General features: G+C 40.2%; 1 protein-coding gene across 1 annotated transcript in view; it reads left to right on the forward strand.

Annotated features, from left to right (window-relative positions):
- Positions 1-22,401, forward strand: part of CSMD1 (CUB and Sushi multiple domains 1) — a 1,184,580-nt gene that overhangs the window by 489,299 nt on the left and 672,880 nt on the right. The window lies entirely within an intron of this gene.

The following is a 22,401-nucleotide window of genomic DNA, read 5'->3' on the forward strand; positions in this document are numbered from 1 at the left end:
TCATACTGTGTTTTAATGATTCATATGGACTCGTTTATCTTTTGCACAGACATAAAAAAATGAATTTGTTTCTTGACCAAAACTTTCAATTAGATAGTTAATTATGTAACTGAGATTTTTTTATGTGTGTGATATTCCAGTTTTCTGTGAAACAAACAATTCACTTCAGTTCCTAGAGCACTTTTGCCTTATTATAAATGCTTTTTCTTTATGATGCAGCATATTTATCATTATTGGGGAAATTGATTTATGATGAATATCAATGGTAATTCACTTTTGCAGTGCTTTGGTAAATGAAAGTGTATTGATCATGGATTAAGAAGTGGAAGAAACACTGTCCGTGATTATTTTCACATGTACCATCTTGCTGAACTAACAGCACTGCTAAGTCCACTTTTAAACTGGTCATAGTTTGGGAATTCATAATTATGACACTAAGCTGTATGATATATTAAGATATGAGGAAAATAGTGCAGTGCACTGTAATTCTGAAACAGCTTTGTTGTAATTAAAATCCTCTGAAATCAGGTAAGTGGTAGAAGAGATTAGATTTTATGGAAGTTGTACCTGTAAGCTGGCTGTTTCTCCTGAAAGCTGTGCTGCCAGTCAGAGTCCATGGGCTTGGGGAGTGGCAGAGTAACCCAGCTGTCTACTTGTTTTTTTTGTGGTTGCTTGGATGGATCTGTTCACTTGACTGAGCAGAGCTGTGGCATGTCCCTGGTCGTTGAAAGCCTCAGCATTACCTGCCAAAGGGGCAATGTGTTTGCTGCTGTCATTTCCCGTTTTGCTGACAGGTCACATCTTGCAGGCAGAAGTCCCACAGAGCAGAGCATCCAGGTCCTGTCCCAGTGAACATATGGAGAATATAGACATCAAGGAGGATCTGCTTAGGGCATTTGCAAAACATATTTGCAGCTATAAAATCACATCCCTTTTCTCAAGCCTTCCAAGCCTTGCTTATCATATTCTGGTCTGGTGAGATGCTGTTGAACACTATTGTCAATTTTCTAATTAAATAGAAGTTTTATAGAAATCACATTGTTCCTCTTCTCTGTGCTCCAGCTGATTTCTGAGTGAAGCTTAAGATGACTGTTTTGACATATAAATCCATGATGGGGTTGCTCCTGATTACCAAAGAGAGCATGATTTCTTTTACATGATTTCACTACAGATTCTTTCATGCCTTTTACTTTGAAAGAAATAGAAGCTGGCCAGTCAAATTTTTAAAACTTATCAAGGCCAAGAAGCTGTGTTAAAGATTGACAGTGCAGATCAACAAGTCATTAATCAGAGACTTATTATTACTTAATTAAGGGTAATTTGCAAGGAGGAAACAATGGAGCCAGCATTTTCCTTTTCTGTCTCATAATTCCTGAAAGTTCTTATTAGCAGTGATTAGTCTATATTAGTACATGTGTCAGGAAACGGTTTCTGAAACTGTGCTTTGGCTTTGAGACCAACTGGCATTGTATGGCTTCTTCCAGAAAGCTCATTTCTCGTACCTCCCATGCAGGGTGCCCACATTGATGGTATTTTCTCTGAACGTTCCTTGGTCCGTATTAACCCCAGAGCTGTGTGGAGACATACAGCTGTTTGGCTCAGGTCAAAATTGTGCCTGGGAGTGTGCTAACTATGTGAATGATCATGTGCCAGTATCTAGGCCCATTTAGGTATTTTTAAGTTAATAGTATTGCTCTAACATTCTGTTCTTTTGGAAAGAGTTAGTTCCAGTTTTGCTTGGTTTGGCTTTCCCTTAGAAACTGTGATTTAGTACAGAAAACATGTAGCTGTGTGTTGTGTGATTTCCAGCATCAGAGTGTAAGTGACAGAGTATAAGTGATAGCTGAGCCTGGGTGGAAGTATCCTCAAAACAAGATGTGTTCCTGGGTCCTTATTTTTTCTGCATCTTCCTGCACATGTTCCAGAAAAATCCCCATAATTGTTGAATACTTTTAGGAGCTGTTACTTGCCAGGCTTGTCAATTACAGCATGAGGTGTCTGTTGAGATTTTGGGAGGAAAAAGCTTAACTTCATAGTGCACATACAAGTATGGATGCGAGTATTCTGGTATTATTTTGATTGTACAAAATTCAAAGTTGAAAGTGGAGAAGTGAGATGGATTTAGAGGGACATTTTAAATTTGCTTTTGATTGCTTTTGTTATTTCACAAGATCAACTGCTAATTATCCGTTTGGAGACAGAAAGTATGTTAACAACTCTGGGCTTCCAGACATTCATATGAGGTAGATGCTAAGAATACCAATTTTTAGATGAGCCAGGGAAGACTTCAGAAAATCTGAGCTCAAAGGAAACATTCTTCTTTATTTTCTAATGATAAAATATGACATACATAATGACAAAAGCAGAAATAGAGAATAAGGAAAGTACTATCTCTAACACTGCAAATGTAAGAGTTTTAAGTTTGTAATCAGTTTAAAGATGAAGTGTGTTATCTCCTGCCCGCATATGTATGTAAGCAAAATCATGCACTTAGATCCTCAGAAAAATGTGTTTCCATTTGCTTATTTCATCTGCTTTGCTTTCCCTTCATAATAGATAGCACTTACACATTGACTCACAGTATCAATTCTCAAAGGATGCTATTGATAAACATCGTGAATATTTTGCTAACTGCCCTTAAAACAAACAAGCAAACAAAAACACACAAACAAAACACAACAATTTTATTTCAGAAAAAAAAAAAAAATCTTTTGAAGATGGCCACTTGGCATTGTCTGTTTTTGCACTTCCAAATAAATACTCCACAGACCTCTATGTTTTACAACATAGAATGTAGTAATTTAAATAATATATTAGCTCTTAACCAGCAGACTGCTAAATCCTGGATAAATCCTTTGTAGCTGAAATTATGTTATAAATGGCCCAAATGGCAAATGGAGTTTCAAAACATAAAGACAATCACCTAAAGCATTGTGCCAAGGGAGGTTTAGGTTGGATATTTGGAAGAACTTTACTGAAAGGGTTGTTAGGCATTGGAATAGGCTGCCCAGGGAAGTGGTTCAGTCACCATCCCTGGAGGTCTTTAAAAGACATTTAGATGTAGAGTTTAGTGATATGGTTCAGTGGAGGACTGGTTAATGTTAGGTCAGAGGTTTGACTAGATGATCTTGGAGGTCTCTTCCAACCTAGATGATTCTGTGATTCAGGAAGGCCTGCCTATTGAGATGAAGTTACCTTAAAATAGTTTTGTTCTAATAAATATTGGAATTATTTGTTTCTAAATTGGGCTTATCTTGTGACAGAAGTTCTTTTCAGAGACTGTTTTACTCCCCAGTGATTACTTAATGTTCATTAATGTTAGTAGCTTATTTACAGGCAGTTTCAGGAAAATATATCTCTTGTTGCTGTAAAATGAGCTGTTGCTTGATGGATATAGTCCTTTTCACTGTGTTGCCATAATCACAATTGTTAAATTTCAAGCAGACTAAGGAGCTTTTTTGTGTCTTTATTCTAGGAGAGTTCCTTCAACATTCTCCTTTGACAACTCTGAGGTCTATAAAGAAGATTATTTTTCTGTCTCTTTCTTTTATGTCTCTAGGAACCTATGATACAGTGATATTTTCCATGCCTCATGATCATTCTTCTGCTTTATCATTTATTTCTCATTTCAGGGATTCCTTACAGGATGGTGGTAGAGGCAAATTATTAGTAAATTCAATTTGAAGACAAAAATTTTTAAAAAAGCAACCTAAGGGCATCCTGTATGAAATTACACTTTCAGAAGTTCAGAAATTGCAAAGTGAAGAATTTCAGTGAAGCACAGCCCATTTGTTTCCTGTGTTAGAGGCAGCCAAGCCTGAATCATTGGTCATAAGAAGGTCAATAAAACAACATTCGTTATTTGGGGAAGTGAGGCAGGGCCATCTGTCAACTTCACCTTTTAATAAAATTTACTAAAGTAGATACACTGAAAAAAAAAAAAAAAAAAAAAAAAAAAAAAAAAAAAAAAGGGAACTAGCTTACTTAGACAATTAGAATGACCCTTGCAGTAACTTTGCCTTTATCTTTGCTTGGATGTCAGTCACCACTTTGCTGTAGTGAGGCTATTTCTGGACATTTTACAAAAGCTCATGTGATTAGCTCCATTTCCTGGAAATGGTTTCACTGAATTTAACCATATTCCAAAATGAATAAGGGTATTCATGACAAAAGCCTGCAGGATCAAGCCTTTGTCTGGGGAAACTAGTACATTTTATTATATGTGAAATTCTGTTCTCTCTTCTGTGGGACCTGACCTACAAGAAAATTGCTCAAGAACAGGGGATAATTGATACATTATTTGGCAGTTATAATAATCAAGCTATAGGATATTGCATGCAGGAGTGCTTTGCTACATCTCCTGTTAGAACTCTGCATATGTATATTGAGTAATATGAATTTCATCCATTCAAAAGAAGAAAAGAAACTAAATGGCTATGAGATGAGGTTGAATGAGGGCAGTCTTGACTTTTAGCCTTTCCTGGATAAAGGTCATATGTATGATTCTGCTATACATTCTGCTTTTTATGTGTGTTTGATGTTAAATGAAACTCTTTTCTTGATTTACTTAGACATATCTGTTAGATTTCACTTTTATTGCTGCACTGGCATGTGACCAATAGGACTTAACTAGTTAATCTAGGTTAGTTTACTATGTTAGTGTTCTATATTCAATTATAGTATCAGGATTATAGTATTATGAGCTTTTTTTTTTTTTTTTTATGATTCTCATACTGCTAGTACAGTACATTTATTTTAAAAATTTAAGCAAGTAGCACATAAATATACTTATGAATGTATGAACTATTTTTGTTTAACCATGAAATCCCAGGCAAATTGTTTATCCTCTCTCCCTCTGTTAACTACAGCTATGTTTCTTAAGAATCAGTGGGTTTTAAACACTTTGCAATTGTGAAGTATTGCCTCTGAAATAAAGTATATAGTTGTAGCAGAAGCATTTTTGTTTTGAGTATTAAACCTAAAAGTTGTGGTCAGCAAGTAATATAAGCCATATAAAAATATTGGCTCTCACATTAGTATTTATTAAAAGTACGTGTTTGTCCCACTCACTGTGTGATAAATTTGAAACTGGTCATACATGGAAGCATTCTGTTGCGTGTGTGTGTAACAAAAGTGTTTAAGAACCTTATAATGAATGCCCTTTTCCCTGCATATTTTCATATTAAAGAAAATTAGAATAGCATTGGACTGTGAAGAGCATGATCTCAGATACATATTTTTATTATCAGAATCATAATCTTTACAGATATATTTGTTCATATACATAGTGTATGGAAACTGAAGTATCTTGTCTATTTTACTTATTGTCTGATTTCTGAAACTCTTTTATTAACAATTTTAAGAACATTTTAAATGTAGTTATCATTCTTATACAAACATTTTAATCTTCCTTTTAGCCTTTTATGAAGGATATCAGTATCTCAGTTATCTTATAATACTGTTAGAGAAATTGGCAGTACTTCATGTACTTTGTAGGGACAATGCTATGTGTGCTAAACTACTTAAGGTATGAGTGCCAACTTCTAATATTTCTGATATAATGCCAAAACTTCTAATATTTCATATGCTGCCGAACTTCCCCCAAATCCCTCATGCTGGAGAATTTAAAAACCAGAACAGTTTTCTTCCCATAATCGTCTGAACCAATCTCTCTAGAATATTTTACTACAGGTAAAGGAAGAAGCATGGTTCTGGAAATCTCTCTTTGAATTACAAGTTAACAACAAAATACTACAATCTGTCTTCTAACTTCAGAATCTTTTCAAGAGCAACCTTTCAATGCTTTCATACCATACTCCAGTGAAATCCACAGAAGACAAATTTCCAGAAATTTGTGATTAAATTTGGAGTGGGAATCAGCTTTGTGATTGCCTCAACTCAGCAATTCTGAACATATTGCAATAATAAATCACAATATATAGAATATTAATATCAAAGCTAAGAATTTTGCTAATTAAAAATACTGCCCTTTAACACTGTATTATACTGAGTTCCAAATAGTATTGGGAATAAATTTGGCATATTGCTTTACTGATTATCTGAACATATCTTTTCCACATTTGAATGATTCTTTGCATATACTGTAAATACTGTATTTTTTCTTTCATATCTTATGTAGGTATACAAGAATAGTAAATATCATATTCACTACCCATGGTTCAAAGATGTTTAACAAAGCTAAAGGAGATGAGATAGTACACTAGAAGAACGAGAGATTTAAAAAAAAAAAAAATTACCTTTGCTGTTTTTTTTTTTTACCAGTCATGACATTACAAACTAGGAAGCTATTACACCAAAACTCTTCACAGTCTGCTTGTCAAAGGACATATTCTGAGGGGAAAGACAGGCTTTTCTTAGGGCTACTGACACAGAGGAAGATTCTCTTCCATCAGAGGAAGTGAATGATTATGTAGACCCAAGCTGAATTTCCTTGAGGAACATTGCAGAGACCAGTTAGAAGACTAGGAGCAAACAATGTGGTGCACTGTTGTGGTTCCGCTCGAGTGGGCAGCCAAGCTCCACCACAGCCACTCTCTCACTCCCCCTCCTCCTACACTGACCTTGGCACCTGCAAGGCTGTTTTCTCACTCCCTTGACTCTCCCAGCTGCTGTGTGGCGCAGCGTTTTTTTCCCTGTCTTAAATATGCTCTCACAGAGGCGCAAAACAACATCGCTTATTGGCTCAGATCTGGAAAACAATGGGGCCCTTCCCAAACATGGGGCAGCTTCTAGATCTTTCTCACAGAAACCACCCCTTTGGCTCCCTGCTACCAAAACCTTGCCACATAAACCCACTACATGTACATACGAGATCCAGGGGCTTATTTATGTAGACATCAAAGATGTATTAAATTTCTATCACTTAGGTCTCTTCACATAATCTTTCTACAAAATAGGCTAATGATTTGTGGCTTTGTTTGCTTAAAAAGCCAATCTTAAGTCATCTTTAAGTGGTCAGTCTAGTTTTCAGAACAGAGTTCCTTTCATTTAGAAAAACATTTTATCCAGTCCATGAAAAAGGGTGTTTGAGACACATCCATTCTTTTAGGACCATCATTTCACTTATTTTCTTGGCAGCATACCTGTAGCTCACTTGCTCTTCTGTTTCACATACTATGTCACACAGCTTTCAGTTTAGGTGGAGAAATACTACAAGCATTGTAAAAAAAAAAAACAACTATTTTAAAGTTGAGGTCTAATGCTCTGTCAGACTCAGGATAAATATGGACAAATCATTCCTCATCAAATGAAAAAGTTTAGGGTGCTCAGCAGTCCTAGATCACCCTAAAGTTTACAAATTTAGTTTTGAAATGCTTGAGATCCTCAAAATTTAAAAAGAAGAATCAAATTCCATCATCTGAAAGAAGATTGACAGTAGCCTTTCTCATCACTATTCTTTGAAATTTGTCACACATACTGGAGATCTGGAGATATACTGGAGTAATATAAATAATATAGTATCCCCTTTTAGAGAAAAAGAAGTTTGTTTGTTTGTTTTTTTCTCTTGTGTTTTGTTTCTTTTTGAAAGAGGTTTCACAGATATATATATCATCAGTATACATATATATATATATATACTGATGATACCTAGAGAGAAGTTGTGTATTCCAGGGCTTTTGTGTTCTTTTACATGTTTTAGAAGAAAGTGTATTCCTGTGGAAATACAGTCATTATTCCATTCCTTCTAAACTTGATTATTTTGCCTCTTGCTCAGAGTTTCTCAGTGTCTAATAACCTTCCCACCTTGTTTTGTTTTTAGTTTTCCAGTTAATATTTTATTCTTTTGTAGATTGCCTTGGTATTTCCAAGCATTTCCAGAAATCTTTATCACCATGCTCAATAAACAGTCTCAGCTAAACTTTCTGACTTTACCCAATATTTTTTCACATATACCATCACTTACAGTCTTCTTCTACCGTTCACTTTTGCATTGTGCATCACATTCTCTTCTTTTTCATATCCAGTCTCTCTCTCTTTGAAGATGTTTCCTTTTGCTAAACTATTTCTTTAAGTAAATCTACAATTTATTCTTCATAACCACAGGGCAAGTTGTCATTCTCTAATAACCTTTTTATTTCTTTCTTTGTACAGAAATGGGCTATTTATTTACATGTACAGAGGTGCCAAAAATGAAAAAAAATCATGTTTACAAAGTCTGACAAGCTATAACCCTGCGTTAACAGGATGACTAAAAAACAGAATCTTATAATAACAGTCAACAACCCTCATAACAGGCAATATTACTGGTCTTGTATATAATATATATGGCAAAGTTTATTTATAATGTCATGCTTTATTTTTAATGAAATCCAAAGATAAAAGATAAAAATTTCCCTGTATGTCTATACAGGGAAAAGCCATGTCTTCTAGAGTGTATTCAGGAAGTTTAGAAACATTGATTCACATTAGGGAGATTTTTTAGGTAATACATACTCTATCCTAATAACCTTTGACGATGCCAGAGACAGAGTTGTTTCAATATTTGAGAGGATCATTGGAGCAATTAATGAACCAGTCTTTGGAAGACAGTTTTAGGGTTGAGTCTTGGCTCAGCAGAACCTTTTTGGCAGAAAAAGAGACACTGGTGGGGTGGAGAATGAGGCTGCAAGCTCTTCTCTGCCTCCTTTCTGCAGCTGGGTGCATTTTGTTTTGATGCATCAGCAACAAGGAACATGCCTTGCATGTAGATTACTACTAGAAGCACAGTTACACAAAACATGAAGGATGTCCAGGGAGATGTTTAGCATGCTTCCTTTCTGGAAGATGCTTTGTATCTGTTCTAAAGTAAATCTACTAGGAATTATGGGAGACTGCAAGGAATGGGGGAAACTATAGGGGATACTACAGTGCATGGACTCACAGGACAGCTCAACTAATAAATAAAAAGATATGTTCCTTTAAGATGCTGATTTAATAATGACATGATATATTTCATCTTACTTCAATTATCTGCAGTTTAATTTTAGTGTTTTAGGGAGGATGATAGAATTGTGTGATTTGGAGGTTGCATACCAAACTGAGAATCATGCTAGTGAATGCTAGAGGTTTGTGTCAGGACGAGAAAACAACTATGGAAGGAAAATGCAATGTGTTTCACAGGTAGCAGTTATGTGGTAATCTGTTCTTGGCCTTTTTCTTCTTGCTGGGCTATGCAAAAAAATACGGTTAGTGCAGCCCTAGGGCCATGCTGACATGTTATCTGTGGCTCCAGCTCTACTGACAGAAGACATTCCCATAGCTGATAAATAAAATATAAATCTGCTGGAGTACAAGGGAGGTTTATCTTTTCTTTTGCTAAGGACCACGATGAGTCTTCTGTCCCTGGAGAATTCTCTATTTTGCTGTATTTCATACAGAGCAACATATATATCAATCCCCCTCCCCCGCCCCCCCCCAGAGCCCCAAAGTTGCCATCTTATATTTACCTTCTTTGAGGAAGCTACGTTTCATGGTCAAAACGTTAATAGCATCCTTTAATAAGTAAAATCTCCCAGTCTTGTTCAGTGCTGCATGACTACAAAATTTGTAAGCTGTAATAATACTTAACACTCTTCTACAATGGCAATGTCTGTTGTTGAGTTAGACAATGAAGCTTTGGTGTGTACTTTCTTATGGTAAAAGAAAAGCAGTTAATACTGGATTTTAGAACAGCAAAGTAATTGAAAGGTCATTTTTTCCTCTTACTGGACAAAAACTATGCTAATATTATTGCAGACTTTGAAAAACTTTTCTGCTTAGTGGAGCAGGAGCTCAGCTTCCTTCAGAAGAAAATGCTGATATTAATCAATGAGAATAAGTAAGTTTCTTCTAATAAATGAGTGTTAGGGAGCTCAAAAGAGAAACAATAAATCAATAAAAGGAATTCACAAGACAACATAGACTTCTTTCAGGAGCAGACCGTTCTTGATGAGCTAACATTACTAGAACATATTGTAAAATTTTCCTCAGTAATCATCTTAACATCTCCACATCAGCATGGAGGATTTCACCTCCCAGACTTTCATGGTTTCCTAATGGATATTGAAAATACAGGAGTCAACATTCAAGAGAGCACAACTTTAAATATTAAAAGCCCATTTGTAGGCAGATGAAGTTTCTTGGAATATGACTGTGCTTGAGCCAAAGTACAAGGATAATAGGAAATATGGTGTATCTGAGACAGGAGACTCTGTTGGTTATTGGAATTTTGGTTATCAGAGTTAACCTCTGATAAAATAACTTGGAAAGCAACTCTAGGGCAGGATATGCTTTAGGCCATGATTTAAATCACACACAATTTTTATCCTCACATAATTAATTTACTAACAATTTACTTCATCTCTCATGTGTTAATAATATCTTTAAGAATTTCCTCAGTGCATTTAATGCACATTTAAAGATCAATGCTTGCATACAAAGCTCTGTTAAATGATTGTTTGAAAATTCTGTTTGAAAACAGTTCATTGTAAAAATGATCCATAATTTTCAAATGTATTTCTTACAAAGTTACCACCCATTAGCTAGACTGCTTGTTTATTTGAAGGTAAGTAGGCAAGGAAAAGAAAGTGACTGTTAAGAAAGTCATGGATAGGGAAAATGGAAACAGCTTTGAAGTATTTTGATGGTGTTTTAATCTCTTCTTAAAAGGTCGTTTATTTTATGGTGTAGAACACATTTCAAATTTAACCTGTGACTTAATCTTGTAATAAACTCAACCTACAGTATGACCCAGTAATTATGTTTAAAGAAAGCCTAAGTAATTGTGAGCAGAACCTTTCTCTTTCAAAAGTCTGAATTGTTCTGCAGTCTAATAAAGAACAACAGGACATAGGTGGTAGGAAAAATTCTGCTTTTATTGCCAGGAAAGAAAGTAGAATGATTGGAAGATGATAGATGTGAAATGGAAAATAAAGGATGTCTAGGAGAGAACTTAAGGTGCATTGTTACCTTCCGCAAATAGCTACATGTGACTATTGACTGTGAGGGGCTAGAAGTCATCCCAAGTCAAAATCAAAAATTTCTGCAAACAATTGAGAGATTTTTCTGACTTCATTAGGGTATTTATCTAATTTAGTAGAAAACTTAGATACTGTGATACTAAACTTCTTGATGAATAAACATTAGGTACACAACTCTTAAGTGTGAAATCATGAACATATGTTTGGCACCTTGTTGCCTTATACAGAGGGTGTATTCAGTGTATTACAAAAATGAACATCAGAGTAGCGTGTGAATTAGGGATGGTTATAGAAGTCAATAGAAAACACTAAAAAGAATGTATAACTAAAATTTTGAATGCAAGTTTGCATCTGCAGGAAGAAAATAAGACAAGACAAAGCTCAACTTGAACTGACACTGGCCAGTGTGGTGTCAGACAATGAAAAAGACCTTTTCAAGTATGTCAACAGAAAGAGGAGGTCAATGGAAAACATTAGACTGATACTTGAACAAGACGGACACCTAATAAGTAAGGATGAGTAAAAGGCAGAGAGACATGTAATAACTTTTTTGCCTCGGTTTTTAATAGTTAAGATAGATCTTGGGCTTCCTGGTCCTCAGACCATGACTTGGGGAGCAGTGACTTTCCATCTGTGGTTACTGAAATTGTAAGGGAACAGTTTTATCTGCTCAACATTCAGACATCCATGGGGCCTGTCATGATTTTGGCTGGGATAGAGCTAATTTTCTTCATAGAAACTCATAAGGTACTATGTTTTGGATTTGTGATGAAAATAGTGGTGATAATGCACCAGTGTTTTAGCTGTTGCAGAGAAGTGCTCACATGGAGACAAGGACTGTTCTGCTCCTTGTGCTGCCCTGCCAGGGCAGAGGCTGGGGGTGCACCAGGAGCTGGGAGGGGACACAGCCAGGACAGTTGGCCCAGGCTGACCAAAGGGATGTCCTACACCATGTGGTGTCATGCTCAGCAATAAAGCTGGGGTAAAGAAGGAGGAAGGGGAGGACGTTTGGAGTGATGGTGTTTGTCTTCCCAAGAAAATGTTATGTGTTATGATCCCTGCTTTCCTGGAAGTGTCTGAACACCTGCCTGGTTGTGGGAAGTAGCGAATGCATTTTGGTGTGCATTAAACACAGCTGGTCAGCAGAGGTGATGGCTGTGCAGTATTTAGCAATGGTTCAGCTTCACCTTGAGTACTGCATGCAGGTCTGGTCTGACAATATAAAAATGATGTTAAGGTCATTGCAAGTGTCCAGAGGAAGGCAACAAAACTGGTAAAAGGCCTGGAAAGCAAGTCCTGTGAGGAGAGGCTGAGGATACTTGGGTTGTCTAGTCTGGAGAAAAAGAGGTTGACAGGTGACCCCACTGCTCTCTGCAACTTCCTGAGGGGAGGATATGGAGAGGGAGGTGCCGGTCTCTGCTCCCTGGTCACCAATGTCAGGACACGTGGGAATGGCCCTAAACTGTGCCAGGGGAGATTCAGCTGAGACATTAAGAAAAATTTCTTTACCATGAGAGGTGGCTGATTTCCAGTGCCTGTCAGTGTCCAAGAGGCATTTGGATAACGCCCTCAGTATTGAATCTTTTAGGTTGGGAAAGACCTCTGAGATCATCAAGTCCAACTGTTAACCTAGCACTGCCAAGGACGGTGACTCGGCTGCTTCCCTGGGCAGCTTGTTCCACAACCCTTCCAATGAAGAAACTTTTCACTGCTTTAAAATGGTATGCTTTAACATTTGGTTAGCCCTGAAATGATCTGGCAGTTGGACTAGATGATCTTTGAAGGCCTTCTCCAACTGAGCTATTCTATATGTGTATGTATCTATACGTACAGATGCATGTATATAAGTGCAGCAATGCTTACATCCCCAGACTGACTCCCACACTTACTTGACCACATTTCCTTTTACTTGCAGATGTGTTTTTTGCTGTACTCAGTGATGAATTCAACCTTGTCTGTGCATGTTAGATGTACTGTGAGAACTCCCTCTGGGGATTTAACTTTCAGGACATCAAACTTGTGAAAGCAAACTGAGACTTGAAGGTAGATGAATACATTAAAAGTTCTGTGCACTCAGGACAGAGGCAGCTTTAGATATGCATGGTATGCTCTGGAGAAAACATTTATGTCTACAGCTTCTCAAATGATTAGCTGGGATATATTTTTTCTTATAAATCCGTTCCTACATTCTTCTGAATTAGACCTATGAGAGATTTTTGATAACTTTAATGTTTAAAGATCGTTTCACAGAGTAATTATGGTAGATTACAAGGAAAGCTGGATGAGGAAGAGAAACTGGAACATAAAATAGGAGAGAATAGTTGTTCATGAGTTCAGTACAATTATAGGAACATTAGATCTGAGTTAATATCTTTAAAGCTACATTATTAATTAATTTACATGATCAGAACACTGCTACAATTTTGATAAAAGGCACATCTGAGTCCTAAAAAATTGCAATAACAATTTTAGCTTTTACATTTGTTGTGGTTCAACCCAGCAGGTAGCTAAGCAGTCACTTTCTCACTCCCTCACCAGAGAACTGGAAAGGTAAAAGAAGACTCTGGGGTTGAGATAAAGGCAGTTTACTAGATAAAGCAAAAGCTGCATGTGCAAACAAAGCAAAACAAGGAATTAACTCACTTCTTCCCAGTACCAGGCAGGTGTGCAGCCACTTCCAGGAAAGCAGGGATGATGGCAGGTAACAGTTTTTAGGAAGACAAATGCCATTACTCCAAATGTCCCCTTCTCCTTGCTCTTTCCCCCAGCCTTTATTGTTTAGCACAATGCCACATGGTGTGGGACCATAGCCAGCCTTTGGTCAGCCTGGGCCAGCTGTCCTGGCTGCGTCCCCTCCCAGCTCCTTGTGCATCCCCAGCCACCTCGCTGGCAGGGCAGCACGAAAAGTTGAGAAGTCCTTGGCTCTATGTGAGCACTGCTCTACAACAGCTAAAACATTGGTGTGATATCACCACCATTTTCATCACAAATCCAAAACATAGAACCTTATGAGCTTCTATGAAGAAAATTAGCTCTATCCCAGCCAAAACTAGGACAATATTTGAAAATATAATAGTTTTGAGTCATGATTTTGTGGTGGTTCCGCTCGAGTGGGCAGCCAAACTCCACCACAACCGCTCTCTCACTCCCCCTCCTCAAAGAGGAACGGGGAGAAAATACAATGAAAAGGGCTCAAAGGTTGAGATAAGGACAAGGAGATCACTCAGTAATTATTGTAACAGGCAAAACAGACTCAGCATAGGGAGACAGTATGATTTATTGCTTATTACTAAGAAGCTAGAGAAGTGAGAAACAAAGGAAAGAAACCAAAAGCACCTTCCCCCCCCCCCCTCTTCTACCTCCTCCCCCTGAGCGGCACGGGGGAATGGGGAATGGGGATTATGGTCAGTCTACAGCGCTTCTTCTCTGCCGCTCCTTCTCGGTCACTCTCGTCCCCTGTGCTGTGGGGTCCCACCCATGGGATGCAGTCCTTGATGAACAGATCCGGCGTGGGCTTCCCACAGGCAGCAGCTCTTCCAGAACTGCTCCAGACATGGGTCCATACCATGGGGTCCATCCCTCAGGAGAAAACTGCTCCAACCTGGCTCCCCCATGGGCAGCAGCTCCTGCCAGGTCACCTGCTCCTGCATGGTCTCCTCTCCACGGGCTACAGGTCCGGCCTGGAATCTGCTCCAGCAGGGGTCTTCTACAGGCGGCAGCCTCCATCGGTGCAGGTCCACCTGCTCCACCATGGTCTCCTCCACGGGCTGCGGCATGGAACCCTGCTCCACCGTGGTACTCCATGGGCTGCAGGGGGACATCCTGCTTCACCATGGTCCTCACCACAGGCTGCAGGGGACTTCTCCTCCTGGAGCACCTCTCCCCCTCCTTCTTCACTGACCTTGGTGCCTGCAAGGTTGTTCCTCACTCCTCTCACTCTCCCAGCTGCTGTGTGGTGCAGCGTTTTTTCCCCTCACAGAAAGTTTTTTCCTCGTTTTTTCCCTTACACTCTCACAGAGGCGCAAAACAACAAGGCGCTTATTGGCTCGGCTCTGGTCAGCAGTGGGGCCCTTCCCAAACATGGGGCAGCTTCTAGATCCTTCTCACAGAAACCACCCCTATGGCCCCCTGCTACCAAAACCTTGCCACGTAAACCCACTACAGATTTCTAATAGTTATAAAGTGTATGTATCCTTTGACTTCTATGGTATTTTGTGGTGAGAGCTCCAATACTGAATTTTGAACTTCGATAAAGACCATCAAAGAAACATAAATGCTAAACTCTTATTTATGAGTTAGGCATCGGAATACTTTTTGAGGACCTTGATTTAAAAGTCTCTTAGCTTGATTTCATGCCATGCACAGACTGTGCAGTATGCTCAACTTTATGGCAAATACACATTGAAACTGATTTGAGAACAGTTTTTCTATTTTGTATGTATGAAGATCATTTAGAGTTACACTGTCATTTTAAGATAATTTTATTTTATCTTATCATGAACTACTTCTGAAAGAGTTAAAATACCTTAGTTATGAATATTCATGCTGAAGTTCACTGATATTACTGAGTAGTTTGAAAATTACCTTTGGAATTATCTTAATGGAATTACCTCCATTACCATGAGGCAATTTTGGGGTAGAAATAATGTTTAGGCTCCAAAGAACCAATAATACCCATCTGAATTTTCTCTGAAGACCAATATCATTTCTCTAGGAATTTCTTTCCTCCCAATCTTTAGCCATATGCATAGAAGTAACAAATAGGCCATACCCTATGATCTCTATTACTTGTTTTCCTGCCATGTCTTTTCTCAGTTTCACTTTTTTTAGAAGCTTTTAGGGCCCATCTTCTTTAAACCACCTAAATATTTTGACATTCTAATAATAGTTCTAAAAGAGCTATCGCTGCAGTTTTCATGTCAGAAATCAATCAACTACTATCCTAATGCCATTTAAAGATACAGACTTTATGGGACTTGATTTGAGGATGGATGTCAGGATGGGTGTATTACTTTTCAAAACAGTACTTTAAAAGAACTATCTGTTATGCTCTTTGTCTCATGTATAACTATGGACTTTCCCCTGTGGTATTGCTTTTTTTATCTGTTGTCACATAGTTTGTAAACATCCATTTAAATTTTGCCATTAAAACTGTGAAAGAATTACACAAAACTGAACTTGACTGCTGAATGAACTTAAAAGGATTTGAAAAATAGTAGATTTAAAAATATATTGCCCTTGTATTTTAGATGTTTTGTTTTGTTTTGTTTTGTTTTTCTTTCAGATGTTATTTACGGGTGCTAGGAATAAAAGGGCAACAGGAAACTCTTGTTTTCCTAGTCTTTCACATAGATGAATTTTCTCAAACTTGCACTCTTTATAAATGATGAAATCCGTACAAGCGAATGTTCAATCAAGATAAATCCTTGCTTCTCACCAGCACTGCTAAAGTAACTTGGTAACTACTGCACCCTTCTGTACTCTGTTATTTTCCCATAATTCAATAAATCTTTCATGCATAAGTTCTCATGATGAGGGTAGGAATCCCAATAGGTTTTGTGAGAGGGATGATAAAATCTCTACATTTAATCTTTTAAGAAAATTCCAAGCTTTAGATCTCCAGCAGGGCTTCTTTCAGTATGGAACCCTGCTGCCCACACCATCAGTTTTCATCTTCAGTGCAGATTTCTGACAATGACCTGATGCATCTGTTCTTCTAATAAAACCTGTATTTGTGTTTCTTAAAAACAAACACGAAGGGATGTTTCTAGGGATGTTTCTGTAAAGTGATTTGGAAAGATCCTCTCTCTTTCTTTTAAATGCACAACTTCATACATAGGGCATCTTCGTCATAAGCAGCACTAATCAGTAAAATGAATGAAAAATCCTCTACAGTTCCATGCTGAAACAGAAAGGCAGTTGCCACTAATGAAATTTATTTATAATAATAAACAGAGAAATTAAAATGGAGTTCCCTTCCATGTTTTATTGATGAATGTAATTGAGTCATCAGACATGCATAAAACAACATAAAGACAGTCTATGAGTACATTTAAAATGTTTCCAAGACAGTTATTAGCTTGTACCTATCATATAGTTGTGGTGGTTTTACCGTGCTGGGCAGCTAAACCCCACAACCGCTCTCTCACTCCCCCTCCTTTAGATAAGGAGGGGGAGAAGTAAAGCAAAGAACAACTCACGGGTTGAGATAAGGATAATTTAATTAAAGGGAAATAATTATAATAATTAAATAAAGACTACAATGAACTAAACAACTTAACTAAGGGGAAAATAAAAGGGAAAGGGGAAAAAGGGAGGAAAACAAACAAACAAAATAAATGAAAGCTATATGGAAGTGCAGAGGAAAGAAATTACTCTCTACTTCCCACAAATGAGCGATGATTGACCACGTCCTTGAAGCAAGGCCTCAACGCACGCAGCCGGTGTTCGAGAGGAGGACCGACGTCTTCTCAACGAGAGCCCACCCCTCCCCTCTTCTTCCTGTTTCCACCTTTTATTGCTGAGTGTGACACCACATGGTATGGAATATCCCTTTGATTGGTTTAGGTCAGCTGCCCTAGTGATGTTTCTCTCCTCACTTTTTGCCCACCCCTAGGAGGGTTAGAGAAAGGCCCAATGCTGTGCCACTGCTGCTCAGCAGTAGACACAACACTGGTGTGATAACACTGCTGTTCCAGCTACAAGTACAGAGTACGGCACTGAATGGGCTGCTGCCGGGAAAGTTAACATTCCAGCCAGACCCAGTACAACCTCCACCCCTTATTCCATAACATTTGTGTCACACTCAGATCCCCATACTTTAGCATACAAGCATTCTCATCATTATCCCTTGTCCTTTAACAGGACAAGGATTTAACAGGATTAATAGGCAGGTGTATCTTTTCATTCCATAGGTCTTTCTTGGAAAATGTCCATAAGAACTGTTGATGATTAGGTCTTCATCTGCCAAAGTGGCCACTCAAGGCAGGCGGAGTTGGATGTCTGGACACCAGCACCAGCTTAGCTCAAGTCCTTGTTGCACTGCCCGGCTCCTTGCAAAGTTGACCTGTCGTTGATCCTACAGCATCTTCCTACAACATATAACTTAGATTATAGATTAGTTTTCTCTCAATGTCAAATCTCCTTGAGGCACACACTTGATATCCCCATTCTTTTGCATGACCCACCAGGTATACCCTGGTCCTTGAGCGAAGACAATCCCACGAGTGGGTTTGCCTTTTCCCGAGGCAGGAGCAACCCACACTGCCTTCCCCATCCACCTTCCTATATGCACTACGGGAACCTTAGCTCCTTTCACAGTGTGTAGGGGTTTTGTTTCGGCAGGACCAGCACGGCTGTCAGACCCCCTATTGTTAACTAGCCAAGTGGCTTCTGGTAGATTTGTGTCCCATTGTTTCCACGTCCCAGCACCTAATGCTCGTAACATAGTCTTTAACAGTCCATTGTACCTCTCAACCTTCCCAGAGGCTTGTGGGTGGTAAGGGATGTGGTACACCCACTCAATACCATGCCTCTTTGCCCAGGAGGTAACAAGATTGTTTCGGAAATGACTCCCATTGTCAGACTCAATTCTCTCTGGTGTACCATGACGCCACAATACTTGTCTTTCCAGGCCCAAGATAGTGTTTCGGGCCGTGGCATGGTTTACAGGGTATGTTTCCAGCCACCCAGTAGTTGCTTCTACCATGGTGAGTATGTACCGTTTGCCTTGGCAAGTTTTGGGGAGTGGTCCGATATAGTCAATTTGCCAGGCCTCACCATATTGATACCCTAGCCATCTCCCCCTGTTCCAGGGAGATTTTACCTTCATGGCTTTCTTGATTGCAGCACAGGTCTCACACTCATGGGTAACCTGTGTGATGGCCTCAATGGTCAAGTCCACCCCTCGATCACGAGCCCATCTGTAAGTGGCATCTCTCCCCAGATGTCCTGATGTTTCATGGGCCCATCGAGCTACAAACAGCTCACCCTTACGTTCCCAGTCTAGGTCCACCTGAGCCACTTCAATTTTCGAAGCTCGATCCACTTCTTTGTTGTTCTGATGTTCTTCAGTAGTGCGACTCTTGGGCATGTGGGCATCTACATGACGTACTTTAACATCCAGGTTTTCTACCCGGGCAGCAATATCTTGCCACAGGGTAGCAGCCCAGATAGGCTTACCTCTGCGCTGCCAGTTGCTCTGTTTCCATTGCTGCAGCCACCCCCACAGAGCATTTGCCACCATCCATGAGTCAGTATAAAGATACAATACTGGCCAATTTTCTCTTTCGGCGATATCTAGGGCTAGTTGTATGGCTTTTACTTCTGCATACTGACTCGACTCACCTTCCCCTTCCATGGCTTCCGCAACTCGTCGTATGGGATTCCACACAGCAGCTTTCCATTTCCGATGGCTCCCTATCACACGGCAGGATCCGTCAGTAAACAACGCATACTGCTTTCTGTCTTCTGGCAACTCATTGTATGGTGGTGCCTCTTCAGCACGGGTTACCTCTTCTGTTGGCACTCCGAAATCTCTGCCTTCCGGCCAGTCCATAATCTCTTCCAGGATTCCTGGGCGATTGGGTTTTCCCATTCGAGCCCGCTGTGTAATTAACGCTATCCACTTACTCCATGTAGCATCAGTTGCATGGTGTGTAGTGGGAATTTTCTCTTTGAACATCCAATGTAACACAGGTAGCCGCGGTGCCAAGAGGAGCTGTGCCTCTGTACCCACAACTTCTGAAGCAGCTCGAACACCCTCATATGCTGTGAGTATTTCCTTTTCAGTTGGGGTGTAATTGGCTTCTGATCCTCGATAGCCCCGACTCCAGAAGCCCAGAGGTCAACCTCGAGTTTCTTCTGGGGTTTTCTGCCAAAGGCTCCAGGTGAGCCCATGCTCCCCAGCTGCAGTGTACAGTATATTTTGCACAGCTGGTCCAGTACGGACAGGCCCAAAGGCTACTGCACGAGCTATTTCTTGTTTGATTTGTTCAAATGCCTGTTGTTGCTCAGGGCCCCACTCAAAATAGTTTCTCTTTCAAGTCACTCGATATAGAGGACTCACAAGCTGACTATAGCCTGGCACATGCATTCTCCAGAATCCCACGAGGCCTAGGAAAGCTTGCGTTTCCTTTTTGCTAGTTGGCGGAGACATTGCTGTTATTTTATTGATCACATCCATTGGAATATGGCGACGTCCATCCTGCCATTTTACCCCCAAGAACTGGATTTCCTGTGTAGGCCCCTTGACCTTGCTCTTTTTAATGGCAAAACCAGCTTTCAGGAGAATTTGGATTATTTTCTTCCCTTTCTCAAAAACTTCTTCTGCTGTGTTGCCCCACACGAGGATGTCGTCAATGTACTGAAGATGCTCAGGAGCTCCCCCTTGCTCCAGTGCAGACTGGATCAGTCCATGGCAAATGGTAGGGCTGTGTTTCCACCCCTGGGGCAGCCGATTCCAGGTGTATTGGATGCCCCTCCAAGTGAAAGCAAACTGCGGCCTGCATGCTGCTGCTAAAGGGATGGAGAAAAATGCATTAGCAATATCAATTGTGGCATACCACTTGGCTGCCTTTGACTCTAGTTCGTACTGAAGTTCTAGCATGTCCGGCACTGCAGCACTCAGTGGTGGCGTGACTTCATTCAGACCTCGATAGTCCACTGTTAGCCTCCACTCACCATTAGACTTTCGTACTGGCCATATAGGACTATTAAAGGGTGAGCGAGTCTTGCTGATTACTCCCTGACTCTCCAGTCGGTGAACCAACTCATGGATGGGAATCAGGGAGTCTCGGTTGGTGCGATATTGCCGTCGGTGCACCGTTGTGGTAGCAATTGGTACCTGTTGTTCTTCAACCTTCAGCAATCCTACAACAGAAGGGTCTTCTGAAAGGCCAGGCAGGGTAGACAGCTGCCTAATCTTCTCTGTGCTCAAAGCAGCTATGCCAAAAGCCCACCGGTATCCTTTGGGATCCTTGAAGTACCCTCTCTTGAGATAGTCTATGCCAAGGATGCACGGAGCCTCTGGGCCAGTCACAATGGGATGCTTTTGCCACTCATTCCCAGTTAGACTCACTTCAGCTTCCAGTACAGATAGTTGTTGGGATCCCCCTGTCACTCCAGAGATACAGGTGAGTTCTGTCCCTTGGTAGCCTGATGGCATTATGGTACATTGTGCGCCAGTGTCCACTAAAGCTTTGTATTCCTGTGGTTCTGATGTTCCAGGCCATCGGATCCACACAGTCCAATAAATACGGTTATCCCTCTCCTCTACCTGGCCAGAGGCAGGGCCCCTCTAGTCCTGGCTGGAGCGTCTGCCACTTAATTCTTGCAAATGCACAAATTCTGGCAAATGAGAGGTAGAGGTCCCTTCATCGTGGTCAAGAATAACATCAGCTCTTCTACTGCCTCTGGGGTACTGCCCAATAGAAACTGGAGCAGCATTTCTCTTAGGAGCCCCTCTTCTTGCTGCTGTATTTCCTTTCAGTTCACGTACCCGAGCAGCTAGGGTTGAAGTAGGTACACCATCCCATTTCCTCATATCTTCCCCATGGTCACGCAGATAAAACCACAAGGTGCCACGTGGTGTACGTCTTGGGTACTCTCTCTCTTGAGCAGGCGAATGCTGATTCTTAGTGGCTGAAGTATCACTCTGTCTAGATGAGGGGGAATATACTTTCTCCACAAGCTTGTCAAGTCCTTTAGACAATTTCTCCACAGCTGAGACACAGGACTGTAGCGGAGCAGAGAGATTGTCTTCATATTTTTGAAGTTGGCAGGAGACATCATACATTGTTGGTCCCATCCCCTCATCCCAGTGAATTGCTGCCAGGGTACTGGCATGTGCTGCTGGTGCACTCCGCACAAATTTACGCCACATGGATGTTGTGCACTGGACTTCATCGGGGTCTTGAGGTGTCTGGGCATTGTCCAAATCACTATAAATCATCTCCCGCACAGCTAATTCCCGCAGATGTTGGAGACCTTTATCCACAGTGGTCCACTTGCCTATGTGATATACAATATCTTCCTTATGGGGATATCTTTCTTTGATAGCTGCCAGGAGTCGTCTCCAGAGGCTGAGGGCCTGTGCTCCTCTCCCGATTACTTTGTCGATTACCCTTTCTCTAGAGAGGGATCCCAGCTGCTTGGCTTCATTGCCTTCTAATTGTAGGCTACTGGCCCCAGCATCCCAGCATCGGAGCAGCCAAGTGAGGATGTGTTCACCTGGGCGTCGACCATAATCCTTTCGTATTTCTCGCATCTCACTCAGGGATAAGGATCGAGTGATTTCTGATTCCTTTATGATTTCCGTCTCGTCTTCCTGCTGTTTTTGTGATGGCTCTGCTTTAGAGGTACCTGCCAATTCCCCTTCTCCCTCCTTCTTAGGAGAGCCTTCTTCCCTTACTAAACGAGCTGACCTCCGTTTCCATTGTTTTGA

The sequence above is a fragment of the Aythya marila genome (assembly GCF_965140915.1).
Source record: "Aythya marila genome assembly, chromosome: 3".
Classification (NCBI taxonomy): domain Eukaryota; kingdom Metazoa; phylum Chordata; class Aves; order Anseriformes; family Anatidae; genus Aythya; species Aythya marila.